Source organism: Narcine bancroftii, chromosome 3, assembly GCF_036971445.1.
Source record: "Narcine bancroftii isolate sNarBan1 chromosome 3, sNarBan1.hap1, whole genome shotgun sequence".
NCBI lineage: Eukaryota > Metazoa > Chordata > Chondrichthyes > Torpediniformes > Narcinidae > Narcine > Narcine bancroftii.
The window spans coordinates 252,557,787-252,573,319 of NC_091471.1; the positions used below are offsets into that span (position 1 = coordinate 252,557,787).

Below are 15,533 nucleotides of genomic sequence, written 5' to 3' on the forward strand. Positions count from 1 at the left end.
GTTTTACACTGGCTTCCAAAAGTTACAAGGGCAGAGAGTGGACTGATCTCAATGATGTCAAGCAAGCATGAATAGATAGAGTGGATATTACCTGATGCAGGAACTGGTCAGTCAGCGTTTCGGGCTGGGACCCTTTATCAAGGCTAAGATAAAATTGGTAATGTAGACAGAGGGGGAAAGAGGGGCTTCAAGGTGTTGGAATGTGGAGGGACAGGAAGAAGGAGAAACCATAAGGGTGGGGGGGGGGGAGTTAGAGAGAGAAAAAAAAACATTAAACACGGGAGTAGATTAATAAAAAGAGGGAATTGTGAACTCAGAAGAGGGTAGCTAAAATTAGTAAAATTAATGTTAATGTCATTAGATTTAACCCTTTGGACTCTGGCCACTTTCAACCTTTCATAATAGATACTCTGGACTGCGTCCATGGGTAAACTACAGTATGAACACCAGTACAAACCATCTGGTGGTTCGGTATGAAACCAGTCCTGGAAAACGGGGACATGGAGTATATGCACTTGTTGGTAGTCCCTGAAAGCCGGGACACAGAGTCTAAAGGGTTAAGTCTGTCCAGGTGGAATATGATGCATTGTTCCTCAATTTACATTTGGCCTCACCCTGGCAACGGATGAGGCCGGGGACACACAAGACACTGGAGGAATTGTTGGGGGAGTTGAAATGGTTGACTGCAGAAAACTCAAGTTTAGAACCACACACAGATTGTGGGTGTTGGGCAAAGCAGTCACTCATTCTATGTTTAGCCTCACTAACATAGAGGAGGCCAGACCAAAGGCAGTAGATCAGGTGGGACAGTGTGCACCTGGAAGGTGTGTCTGTGGCCCTCGATGGGGTTCAGGGAGAGAGGTCGGGACAGGTTTTGCACTTTCATTGGTAACTGCAGGATGCATCTGAGGGGTTGAAAGAAGTCCCTACTACCTATTCCTTATGTGGCACTTCTGGAAATTTCTGAATTGGAAACAACGTCTCTTCCTCACTAACTATCAACACAGGTGCGTCTCAAGGATATGTGCTTAGCCCACTGCTCTGCTCACTCTACACCAAGGACTGTGTGGCCAGGCACATTTTAAAAGCCATCTAGAAGTTTGCCAATGGCAAACATGGTTGTCGGCAGAATCACAAATGGCAAATAAGCAAGTGTACAGGAGGGACACAGATCAGCTAGTTGAATGGTGTCACCACAACAACCTTGCACTAAACGCCAGAAAAACCAAGCGTGGGCTGAAAGGGCCAGTTACCATGTTGTATGTCGAAAAAAAAAATGGATGGATGCATAGATAAGATGGATTTAAAGGGATATGGTAGATGAGATAGGTGATGTCATGATAATGAATATGTATGAGATGTACTGGAAGTCACGTGGTATGAGAGAGAGATAAGAACACAAGCAAGAGAACAAAGGAAACAGGTGAATAAAGCCACTGAGAAGTTTACCTGATAAAACTTGTGTTTAATGTTTTATTAACTTCACATTTCGGGCCACAAATGTGACATTGGCGACGAGGATGAAAGAAGCTTGAAGAAAATTAAAGACTAAACAAGATTACAGAGGATTACAGACAACTTCAAGGTGATAAGAATTTTCTCTTTGACTCAGTACTTTTGGGGCTGGAATATTTCCTCATGGCTAGTGCAAACTGTGACTTTTTAACACATAGTGGAATTGCTCATTTTGACCCAACGGGTGATGCAAGCACTGTAAGTGTGAAGTGGACGGCATGGCTGGAAAAATTTGAATCCTATGCCGACAGTCGTGGCCTATTTCTAGATACCGGTACAGTTGAACAAAAAGCGCAGAGAAGGGCATTACTTCTTTTCATTGCAGGACCCTCAGTTCGGGAAACATTTAAGACACTTTTGAATACTGGAAGAAAGGATGAGTACCAGAAAGCGGTAGATGCATTAAATGCACACTATGTAGTGACACCGAATGCTACATTTCAATGCCATTTGTTTCGGAGAACGAGACAAGAAGATGGCCAGACAATTGCTCAGTACGTGACGAGACTACGCCAGCTAGCTGTTGGATGCAATTACAACAGCTGATTTGGACAACCAATTATTGGATCAAGTCGTACAGCACTGCAGATCAGATAAACTCAGAAGACGTCTACTGAAAAGAGGGAGTGAGTTGGAACTCACTGATGCTTTAACCATTGCTGCTGCATTAGAGGCTGTTGAAGGGCAATTTCATACCATGACCCTGCAAGACAACTCAAGCCAGCAAATTAAGAGGCTCTCACATCGCCATAATCAGCCAAGATATACGTTGACACAGGACGTGGAGTGTTATCGATGTGGAAACAGGTCACTTTGGAAAAGACCCATATTGCCCGGCCAAAGGCAAAGTTTGCAGAAAGTGTGGAGGTAAGGACCACTTTGCAAAGAAGTGCAAAAGGAAGTCCAATGCAGACCAGAAGAGGAAGAGTACAACTTCCAAAGGCAAAGCCTGGGGGAAAGGAAAGTATCCTGGAAAGAAAGATACCATTCGCCAGATAGACGGTGACGATGATGATACCCAGGAGGAACAGAGTTGTTACCAATTTACATTGAATGAAGTACATCATGAGAAGGTCCCAGTGATCGTTGGTGGAGTGACAGTGCAGGTTATTGTAGACTCAGGGAGTGACAGTAATGTGATTGATTGACATTTATGGGAGAAGTTGAAAAGGAAAAAGATCATCTGTACCTCTAAGAAGTGTTCCAAGAAACTGTATCCATACACAGCAACCAAGCCATTGCAGACCATTGGATGTTTCACTGCAACTGTTGAGGCTGGAGATAAGTACACCGAAGCGGAGTTTATGGTCATAGGAGGGGAGAACCATTGCTGAGTAGAAGCACAGTGCAAGACCTGGCAATACTTCATATTGGAGCTTGTGTCAATTCAATTCAGTCATATGAGGATATGAAGCATGAATTCCCCGCAGTCTTCCAAGGAGTAGGAAAGCTGAAAGGTCAACAATTGAAGCTAGCGGTAGATGAAACGGTCAAACCCAAGGCACAACCAATGCGCCGAACTCCGTTTGGACTTCGTGGGAAAGTCAAAGCCAAAATTAAAGAATTGATCGAACAAGACATTATTGAACCGGTGGAACATTCGACACAATGGGTCAGTCCCGTAGTGACTGTGCCCAAACCAAAGGGTGACATATGTGTTGACATGAGAATGGCCAATGAAGCTATAATGAGAGAACGACACCCTATACCAACAGTGGAGGAAATACTTCAAGAACTAACTACCAGCAAGGTATTCTCAAAAATTGATCTGAAATGGGGCTATCATCAATTAGAGCTGGATCCAGGTTCCCGAGATGTAACAACATTTGTGACTCACTGTGGATTGTATCGTTGCAAGAGACTATCATTTGGAATTAATGCAGCTTCGGAGATCTACCAGTATGAAATCCATCGAGTGATTCAAGGCATTCCTGGAGTTGCCAACATTTCTGACGACATCATAGTCCATGCACCAACGAAGGAAGAGCATGACAAACGGTTAAGGCGTGTACTATCTAGACTACAGGAGGCAGGCCTTACCGTGAATGGAAACAAGTGCCAGTTCGGTGTGTCAGAAATGGACTTCATAGGACACAGACTTACACGGGAAGGACTAAACCCTGCAGAGGCCAAGGTGAAAGCTATTGCAGAGGCACGTGCACCTCAGAACGCAACAGGAGTTTCCTGGGATTGGTCAATTTTTGTGCAAAGTTCATTCCTAATTTCGCTACAGTGGCAGAACCACTAAGGAAACTAACCAGGAAAGGTGTATCATTTCATTTTGGATCGGAGCGGAAGAAAGCGTTCACAGCGCTGAAGCAAAGCCTGACAGATGCAAAAACTCTTGGATATTACGATCTGGCGGCATCAACCAAAGTCATAGCGGATGCCAGCCCGGTTGGTTTAGGAGCCGTGTTGGTCCAGATGCATGATGGAGGACCAAGAATCATTGCCTATGCCAGCAGATCGTTATCAGATGTGGAAAGAAGATACTCTCAGACAGAGAAAGAAGCACTCGGACTTGTATGGGCCTGTGAGAGGTTCCATGCATATTTATACAGCATTGAATTTGAACTCATCACAGATCATAAGCCATTAGAGGTGATCTATGCACCTAGATCCAAACCATGTGCCAGAATAGAGAGATGGGTACTCAGACTACAACCCTACAAATATAAAGTAATCCACATTGCAGGGAAAACGAACATTGCTGATCCGCTGTCCAGGTTGGTGAAGGTTGGTGGTCCACAATCCAAGTCAGAATTGGGAACAGAAACAGAGAGCTTTGTACGCTTCGTAGCTATTTAGTCGACACCGAAAGCTGTGACTACGAAGGAAGTCGAGAGAGAATCCGAACGTGATCCAGAACTCATGGAAGTAAGAGAATGCATACAGAGTGGACAATGGGACAAGTGTACTCACAAGGCTTACATTCCCATTAGAGACGAACTTTGTTGCATCGGACAGTGTGTATTAAGAGGTTGCAGATTGGTGATACCGCAAAGATTGAGACTGAAGATCGTATCCTTAGCGCATGAAGGACACCTAGGTATTGTTGGTACCAAGCAAAACCTCAGGACCAAGGTATGGTGGCCAAGTTGTGATAAAGATGCAGAGAAATTTGTTAAAACTTGTCACGGATGTCAAATCACAAGTAGGAGTACTCCGCCAGAACCGATCCGGAGTACGCAACTCCCGACAGGACCATGGATCGACGTAGCTGTTGATTTTCTTGGACCTTTACCGACGGATGAATCAATTATGGTAGTGATAGATTACTACAACAGATACTATGAGTACGTGGTGTTGAAGTCCACAACCACTGAAAAAACAATACAAGCATTAGCAGAGATATTCGCAAGATATGGATTACCTGTTACATTATACTCTGACAATGGTCCACAATTCATTTCAGAGACATTTGCGGAATACATGAGGACCACAGGTATCCACCATCATAAAGTAACTCTGAAATGGCCGCAAGCCAACGGAGAAGTAGAGAGACAAAATCAGTCCATTGAAAAACGATTGAGGATTGCACACGCTGAAGGACAAAATTGGCGAGAAGCATTGCTATCTTATGTGGCTGTCTATCGAGCAACGCCTCATGCAACCACTGGAAAAAGTCCTGCAGAAGCATTTTTTGGGAGAAAAATCCGCACAAAAATGCCAGAAATAAAGGAAATCCGAGACGACCAGGAGATGAGGGACCACGATGCTGAAAAGAAAGGTGCAGCAAAGCTGTACACAGATTCGAAACGTGGAGCCAAGTACTCAGACATCATGCCAGGAGATAATATTCTAGTGAGGCATGAAACTGGTGGTAAGCTAGACACACCTTATTACCATCAACCCTATACTGTCGTATCCAGAAGTGGCAGTATGGTGACAGTCAAGTCTCCGACTGGAGTCCTGTATAAGAGAAATGCATCAGGTGTAAAAAAGTACCAGTCCAGAGATACATCGAGCGAAGAGGTTGAAAGGCCAATACGAGATGCTGAAACTGAGAGACCTGATGATGTTCCAGAGGCAGTTACCAGCACTCCTGATGAAGTGACTAGAGCGCCAGAAACACCCGAAGCCGTGGCGAGCAGTATTTCCGACGCTGAGAGTGAACAACCGAGAAGCGACGACAATATCGCAGGCAGGCTGAAACGAAACCAGAAAGTGCCCAAACGATACGAAGACTTTGTGCCATAGTTTTAATAAGAACTTTGGGACAGTATTTTAATCTTATATCATAAAGTGCATGTATGAGTGCTGTAGGAAGTAAATTTTATGTAGTTGAGTTATAGTATTACCATTAGTTATGATGTTTGTATGTTTCCGAGGGATATTGATAAGTGAAGGTAAAGTTTATTTCTGATTAAAGGAGGGATGTCATGATAATGAATATGTATGAGATGTACCGGAAGTCACGTGGTATGAGAGAGAGATAAGAACACAAGCAAGAGAACAAAGGAAACGGGAGAATAAAGACACTGAGAAGTTTACCTGATAAAACTTGTGTTTAATGTTTTATTAACTTTACATTTCGGGCCACAAATGTGACAGGTGGGTGGGACATTTTGGTCAGCGTGGGCAAGTTGGGTTGAAGGGCTTGTTTAGCAAGGATATGGAACTGATGCAGCTGTTGACTTTGTACTCTTTGTGTCTCGAACCATAGAACACCACATTACAGAAAACAGGCCCTTTGGCCCTTCTATTTTGTGCTGAACTATTATTCTCCTAGTCCCACTGACCTGCTCCCAGTCTATACCATCTCTCTCTCTCTCTCTCTCTCTCTCTCTCATTTCCAAATCTCTCTCCCTTTCTCAACCATATGTCTCCTCTATCTCACGTTCTCTCCCCACTGTCTTTTTTAACTCTGTGTTCTCTCTGCTCTATGTTTCCATTTACTCTTCCCCGCTTTCTTTCCCCACCCCTCTATATCCTCTCTCCCTTTCACAACCCCTCTATCAGCATCTCTGCCACTCTCTCTCCTTCCTCCCTATTTTTGTGACCCTGTTCCCTGTCTCCCTCCTCCATACTTTCATGACCCTGTCCTCCTGCTCCTCCTTTGCTCCCACACACAGTTTCTCTCTCTTTCCCCCAACCCACTCCTCTTTCCTTGACCCATTTCCTCCTCTGCCCTTTTCTGAAATGACTACAGATGCTGGAAATCAGAAATGAAAACTAAAGTGCTGCAAATGCTCAGCAGGTCAGGCAGCATCTGTGGTAAAAGAATTAACTGTTTAGGCTAATGATGTTATAACATGCTTCTCTCCTTACTTTATTTGTCTCAGATATTCCAGGTCATGGATGGCATGGTTGATGTAGCGGTTAGCGCAACGCTGTTACAGCGCCAAGGATCGGGATGGGGACTCGAATCTGCCACTGTCTGTAAGGAGTTTGTACATTCTACCTTTCCCCATGTGGGTTTCCCCAGGGTGCTCTTGTTTCCTCCCACCATACCAGGGGTTGTAGGTTAACTAGGTCCAATTGGGCAGCACGGACTCATGGGCTGAAAGGGCTTGTTACCGTGTCTAAATTTTAAAAAATTCTGCATTCCTTACTGTCTCCCTTGTTGGTCCCATTTACTGAGGTCCCATACATCCTGTTCCCCTTGCTGCGGTGCCATCATCTCACACCTCCTGTTGGTTACACGCACACCATGTTCAGGGTTTTTAAAATTTTTTAAACTATTTATTTGGAAAATTGTTAGTAATAATACAAAATACAAACAATAACAACATTTTATATGAAAAAAATTAATAATAAAGTAAAAGAAAAAAACTTCAAAGTTAAATCCCCACCCACCCGCCCACCTCTTCAGCCAGCTCTCTTAAGGAGAGCCAAAAATATATAAACAGAAACTAAAAATATAATAAATCAAAGTACATCTAAATGCATATATTCCAAATATAATTATCATGCAAAACATATGTAATTTTTTCCATTACAATACAAGCTTTCAATTCATTCCGCCATCCATTATATTAATCACCACATTATCTTTCCAAGTAGTTGCTACACATTTTCGAGCTACAGACAATGCTAAATATACAAATGCAATTTGAAATTTATCCAACCCCAATCCCTTTAAAGGAATCACATAGCTCAATAAAAAAATGGATGGATCTAATGGTAACTTAAACTTATACGATTATTCCAAAATTAGCTTAATTTCTTCCCAATGGGTTGTACATACACACAGGACCAAACACCATGTAAAAAAGTTCCAAAACATGTAACACATCTAAACATAAATCTGAATTACTGAAACCATATTTTTTCAATTTCTCAGGAGTTAAATATAACTGATGTAAAAAGTTATAATTAACCATTCCATACCGTGCATTTGTCAATCTAGTAACATTATCATGACACATATCTATCCAATATTCTTCAGGAAAAACAAAAATTAAGTTATTTTCCCATTTAAGTTTAGATTTCTCCCATTCTGACTTATCCATATGATCTTGTAATACTTGATACATAACAGAAATATAGCCCTTTTTTGGTATAGAAGAAATAAAATCATCTCTCTACCATACATATTTTTCACCAAAGATCGAATTTGATAATAAACAAATAAAGAATTTTCCACAATATCAATATCTTTCAATTGATTAAAAGAAAGAAACTGTCTTTCTACAAAGTAATCCTGTAATATTTTTATACCCTTGTAATCCCAACTCTTTAAATGACTATAAATATTGAAAAAGGAATAAGCTGATTATTATATAATGGCATTAAAATAGACAATTTACCTTTTGCTTCTATAATTGTTTTTGTCCATAACATCAATAAATGTTTTAATATTGGCATATTATACTCCCGTAACAAATTTATATTCCACTGAAATAAATTGATGCATTGCAGTTTCAGAAATACTTGCCATCTTAACTTGGAGGCTGATCCAAATCCATCAGACCACTAATGAATTTGAACTGGGCTACTTCATAATAGTTCTGAAAATGAGGTCATTGTAACCCACCTAATGCATACTTCCAAGTAAGTTTACTTAATGCTACCTGCAGTAATTTACCTTTCCATAAAAATTCCCTAGTGACTTTATTTAAATCCTGAAAAAAGTTTTTTGTAAGAAAACATGGTATTGATTGAAACAAATATTGAATACGTGGAAAGATAATCATTTTAATGCATTTAACCTGACCAATTAGAGTTAACGGAAGGTCCTTCCACTTAATTAAATCTGTTTTAATCTTTTTCAATAATGGAACATAATTTAATTTATTTAAAGATTGATACTCAGTATTCACAATTATTCCTAAATATTTAATTTTATCCAACCATTTCAAATTAATAACATTTTTATATACTCCTTCACCAACCGGTAGAATTTCACTTTTATCTCAATTAACTTTATATCCAGATAATGATCCGTACTGTAATAAACATTCCAAAGGTTGTTCTGGGTTTGTTAAATATATCAAAACATAGTCTGCAAATAAATTAATCTTATACTCTTCATCCATAACTCTCATCCCTTGTATCTGTTCAGTTTTCTTTATTAATTGAGCTAACAGTTCAATAGCCAATGCAACAACCTTGTCAGGTAGAACATGTCAATTTAAACAACGATGAAACTCATCCATTTGTCATCACCCTAGCAGTTGGGTTTGTATATAAAGCTTTAACCCAACCAATAAAAAAAATGGCCAAATTTAAACTTCTCCAAAACCTTAAATAAAAAATCCCATTCAACTCTATCAAAAGCTTTTTCTGCATCAAGAGCAACCACCATTTAATGGTTGATATGCATTGACCAAGCTAATTAATCAAAGAATGTTATCTGAAGCATGTCTATTTTTAATAAAACCTGTTTGGTATACATGTATCAATTTAGGCAAATATTTAGCAAATCGATTTGCTAACATTTTAGCTATTATTTTATAATCCACATTCAATAAAGAAATAGGTCTATACGAAGACACCGTTAATGGATCTCTATCTTTCTTTGGAATTACAGTAATTAAAGCACTGGAACAAGATTCTGGTAACTCATAATGTTCAGTCACTTGTTGTAATACCTCCCCAAACACCGAAGAAAAATCTTCATAGAAAACTTTATAAAATTCCACTGAAAACCCATCATCACCTGGTGACTTGCCATAGGCATTTCCAACATAGCCTTCTTAATTTCTAAATCTGTAAATGGAACTTCCAAATCTATAATATCCTCTTCTTCTAATGCTGATAACGTTAGTGTAGATTAAAAAAAAAGAATCAATAGATCCATTGTCCCATCTCCCCTCAGAGGTACATAATTTTTTATAAAATGAATAAAACTGGTCATTAATTTCCTGAGGTTTATAGGTAACTGTTGAATTATTTTTAAAAGCATTAATAACCCGTGAAGTCTGTTCCTTCTTCAACTGCCATGCAAGTACTTTATGTGCCTTCTCACCCAAATAATATGTTTGCTTAGATCGATTAATTAAACATTCAAATTGATAAGTGTGTAACATATTATATCGCAGTTTCAATTTAGTTAAAGCTATTTTCTGATCTTCTGAAATTCCTTCTCCAGTTCATCAATTTTCTTCTCTAATTTAAGACTTTCAGCCATATATCCTTTCTTAACTTTAGTAGTATAATTAATTATTTGCCCTCTTAAGTAAGCTTTTAACGCATCCCATAACACAAAATGATTTTTAACTGAATTAACATTTTCAGTTAAGAAAAAAACAATCTGTTCCTTAACAAAAGTAACAAACTCAGGTTTTTTCAACAACATTGTATTAAATCTCCATCTATAGGATGAACGTATTACCTCTGAACTTTCATAAGAAAAAAATAATAAAGAATGATCAGATATAACTCTTATATTTTGCCTGCAATACCTTTCCTTGTAAATGTGGTGATATATTAAAAAAATCTATTCTAGAAAATGAATCATGTCGAGAAGAATGAAAAGAAAAATCTTTCTCTGTAGGATTAACCCTTCTCCAAATATCTACCAAATTTAAATCTTTCATTAGAGCCCCAATTTGTATCGCCATCTTTGATTTCCTAATACATTTTGGAGATTTATCCATCAAAGGATCCAAAATAGAGTTGAAATCCCCCCCAACCAAAATATTTTCATTAGCTTGACTTAATAACAAAAAAGCATCTGAAATAAAACATTCATCATCCACATTAGGTGTATAAATATTAAGTAAAGTCCAAAGTTCATTAAAGATTTTGCAGTCCACTTTTAAAACCCTCCCAGCATTCCCCTCCACAGTATGCAGCTCAAAAGACAAATTATTATGAACTAAAATCGCTACACCTTTTGCCTTAGAGTTAAATGAAGAAAAAAAAAACACATGACCAACCCAATTTCAAATGGTCTTTTTTGGTCAAATGTGTTTCTTGTAAAAAGGCAATATCAATTTTCATTTTCTTAAGCTAAAACTCGCTTTCGCTTAATTGGATTATTTAATCCCTGAACATTAAAAATTGCAAATTTCAAACTAGACCTCTTAACAAACTAACAAAATAATCACTTAATACAAAATATTGCTCTCCTACTAATAAACAAATCACTCTCCCTCCCCAAATATTATAAAAAAGTTTATATAAAAAGGAATATAATTAATTCCTCAAAAAAGAGAAAAAAAAACCATCTAAAGGTAGTAATGTCCTAAAAAATTAACGATAACGGTAACGGTTTCTTCCTTAGTGCTCTATGTGCCCTCTCCAATACTAAACTTCCCAAAAAAACCTCTTTACCTAGCATCTCGGGGATCCAGTTCTTAAAAAAATTTATTAGATCAACTACTTCAATATCTTCTGGAAGGCCCACAATTTTTACATTATTTCTCCAACTTTGATTTTCCAAGGAATCAATCTTTTTCAATAAATCTCTCTTCTGGATTCCCCAATCCACAATGAATCTTTCATTTTCTCTATTTTGTCTTTATTACGCTCAACTTGTTCTTTACATTCAGAAAAAGGTGTCTCAATTAAAAAAAAAATTCTTGTACTACATCCACTGATGTAAGGCATTTATTAATTTCTCTTTTGAGTGTAGACATATTTTCAGACATATGAGAAATTTTAGTTGTCACTTGGGTTATTTGTTGAGATATGTTATCCATATGATAGGCAATCCCTTCCAGAACAGTAAATAATAGAGTCCAGTCCAGATTCCAGTGCCAGATCTTGAAGTCCACCTTCAGCAAAGTCCTCCTCCAATTGTTCCTGAGAACTGGTCATACCGGACAAGTCTTCTTCTTGCTCCATTATTGTCGGGCCTTTAACTGTGTGGCTGCGGGTCTGCACACCCGATGGCTGCACCCTGACCACATCGGGACGCTGCCACTTGGGCACCCCCACAGACCACACACGATCCAGCAGATTGCGGATCCTAGCGGTACCGCGCACGCCCGGCAAGACCAGGGGCTGTTCAGGGGTGGTCTCCAATGCCATCCTTCGCGTCCCTGGCTCCCCCGATGGCACTGCGGGCTCAAGGGCTCTCTTCTCAGTCAGGTCGGCCACGTACTCAACATCGCGAATGCGCGGGTCAGCATTGGCCGATCTCATCAACAAGCCAGTGCCATCTTGCGGAGACAAGACCGGCGCTGGTGTAATACTTAACCTAGCTGGAGTTCTCTGTGGCTTGGAGGTTCCAGACGACGACTCCGTGGTTCCAACTGGACAGATAGGCCTCAGTTCTTCAGCACTTTTAAAAAGTAGTTTTTTCTGTAATTGGGTCTTAGGTTTTTTAATATTAGCTGCCATTATAAACAAATAGTGTTCTTAGAAGTAAAAATAAAATGTTTATGTACTTAAATTAAAGTTTAAAAATAGGTGTTTAGGATTAGGACTGCATGTCTGCCCTCTACGCCATCTTGCCACGCCCCCAGCATGTTCAGGTTGAAACGAGGGAGAGGAAGAGTTAACCAATTGGCAATGGCACAACTATTCTCTAGAAAACCTGCAGAAAACCCTGTATTTACACAGAAAGACTCCATGACGAGAGTGACTCCAGACAACAGAAAGGAGGAAAAGGAGATGACACAGTTCTGATGGTTTCTCCCCACAGGTTCTGATTTTTGCTCTGTTAGTGGAAAAAGCAAAGACTGAAGGAAGCAGGGAAAGTAATTTGAAAGTTATGTGTGTGTGGGGGGGGGGGTGTATATGTGCGTGTCTGTGTGCGTGTGTATGTGTGTGTGGGGGTGTGTGTGTGTGTGTGTGTGTGTGTGTGTGTGTGTGTGGGACTGTGTGTGTGTGTGTGGGACTGTGTGTGGGGTGTGTGTGTATTTATGGCTTCTAGGCCTATCACGGTGTTAGCAGCAGCTCCCAGCCCTACTGCATTGATAGCAGCAGCTCCCAGCCCTACTGCATTGATAGCAGCAGCTCCCAGCCCTACTGCATTGATAGCAGCAGCTCCCAGCCCTACTGCATTGATAGCAGCAGCTCCCAGCACCTACTGCAGTGTTAGCCGCAGCTCCAAGACCTATCATGATGTTTGCAGGAGCTTCCAGCCCTATCGCTTGGTTGGCCAGAGTTTCAAGTCCTATCATAAGGTGGGCAGGAGTGCCCGGCACTTTTGTGGTGTTGACAGGGGTTTCAAGGGTGGAGGTCTGAGAGTCTGGCCCACCACACAAGATCTGACCAGCACTGAGACCAGCTCTCCCCAGAGAAAAGACCATAAAGCAAGAGCTCACAGAACCTTCCTATTTAATAATCTAAGGCTTTGCCTTGAGCCCAGTTTCATTTCCTCTTTCTCAAGTAACCGCACTGAGAACTGAGACCTTCATATTATTTTCACTGAAATACAGGTACTAGAAATATCGATTGGCTATGAACCAGTGTGTCATGTGTGAAAAGTCACCAGTTGAATTAAATGCGCAGCTAACTTCTTAAACAGATCACATTCCACTTGATTGAGATAACATCAGCAATACTCTACTCCTCAATCTCTTTGACATTGTTGGAATACAGAAGAGATGAGGGGGACCTCAGAGAGGCATTTTGAATGCTGAAAGGCCTGGACAAAGTTGGTGTAGAAAGGTTATTTTCTATGGTAGGGGTTTCAAGGACACAATTTCAGCCTCATCTTTACAATGGATGTCCAGTCCCTTTATACCTCTATCGCCCACACAGAAGGTCTGAAAGCACTTCGCTTCTTCCTGGACCAAAGACCCGGCCAGTCACCTCTACCAATCCCCTCCTCAGCCTAGAAGAACTTGTCCCCACTCTAAACAACTTCAACTCATCCCACTTCTTCCAAATTAAAAGAGTAGCCATGGGTACCCACATGGGGCCCAGCTCTGGCTGCCTGTTTGTGGGCTTTGGGGACCAATCCATGCTGCAAAACTTTACAGACAAAACCCCTCAAACTACTCCTCTGATATATAGACAACTACATCAGGGCTGCCTTGTGCACCCGCGATGAGCTTTTCAACTTCATTCACTTCACATCCAACTTCCACCCCAACCTCAAACACACCTGGTCCATCTCTGATAACACTCTCCCCTTCCTGGATCTCTCTGTCTCTATCTTGGGAGACCAGTTTTCCACTGATATAGTCTATAAATACTCCAACTCCCACAACTACCTGGACTATACTTCCTTACACCCTGGCCCCTGTGAGGATTTCATTCCTTCTCTCAATTTCTCCATCTCTGCTGCATCTGTTCCCAAGATGAGGTCTTCCAGTCCAGAGCTTCTGAAATGTCTGCCTTCTTCCACAAATGTGGCTTCGCCTCTACCACCATCAACTCAGCCCTCACCTGCATCTCCTCCATTTCCTGTTCATCTGCTGTGGTTCCCCCTGCCCCCAGGTGCAACAATCATAGAATCCCCTCATCCTCACCTTCCACCCTGTGGTGATATGTAATTACACAACTAGGTCACCAGGGGTCATCCTGGTGACCTTGTCTATAAAGCAGTCCAGAGCTACAGTCCAGCCTTCTAGGTTTGTCTTGCAGAGTGACAAGACCTCTTAGTGTACATATTAGTTTATTAAAGCTGTCTTATACTCGCACTGCTGTTGTGGTTATTGTCAGTACACACCCCACCAGCCTCTGCATCCAATACATGATTGATCCCCTAGAATTTCCGGCACTTACTACAGGATCCCACCACCAGACACATTTTTCCCTCTTCTCCTCTCTCAGCCTTCCACAGAGACCACTCCCTCTGTGATTTCCTTGTGCACTCATCCCTCCCCACCCATCGCATCCCGGCCCGCACCTCCTCCCTCACCATGGTCTGGGGCCCCAAACAGGCCTTTCATGTGAAGCAAAATTTTATTTGCACACCCAGAGGACTTATTTACTGCATCCAGTGCATCCTTTGAGGCCTTTTTTACATTGAAGAGACCAGTCGCAGACTAGGAGATTACTTCGCTCAGCACTTCTCCGTTCGCAACCACAGCGACCTCCCAGTGGTCAACCATTTAAATCTGGGTTACACTCCCTCACTCACATGTCTGTCCATGGCCATCCACAGACTAGAAGAACAACACCTTATTTTTCATCTGGGCCCCCTCCAGCCACCTGGCATGAACATCGACTTCACTGCTGTCCATTAAACCTGCTCGCCTTTTATTCCCCTCCCCCCTTTCCTGTCCTTCCATTTCTTTCACTCACACAGCCCTACTATTCCCCCCCCCCACTCATTGCTGCTGTCCCCTCCCTCCTTTCTCCACCAACCATCTCCTGGCTTTCCATCCCCATGCCCCACCCTTTTGCTCGGACACTTGCCGGCATTTTCTCATCTTTTGATGAAAGGCTCAAGCCCGAAATGTCAGTTATGTCTCTTTACCTTTGCTACGTAAAGGACTGTTTGAGCTGCTGAGATTTATGTTTCTACTTCAACTATGGTGCCTGCAGAATTTTGTGATTTACCTCAGGATAAAAGGATGCCAATTTAAAACAGAGATGTGGAAAAGATTCTTTAGTCAGAGGGTCGTGAGTCTAGAAACTTGTTGCCACAGGCGGCTGTGGAAGTGAGGTCATTGTGTGTATTTAAGGCAGGGATTGACAGGTATATGATTAGTCAGGGTTATGGGGAG

At 41.2% G+C, this 15,533-nt stretch overlaps 1 protein-coding gene across 1 annotated transcript in view; it reads right to left on the bottom strand.

Moving 5' to 3' along the window:
- LOC138758546 (hepatic lectin-like) overlaps nucleotides 1–15,533 on the bottom strand; it is a 129,973-nt gene that overhangs the window by 94,672 nt on the left and 19,768 nt on the right. The gene's annotated exons all lie outside the window — the stretch shown is intronic.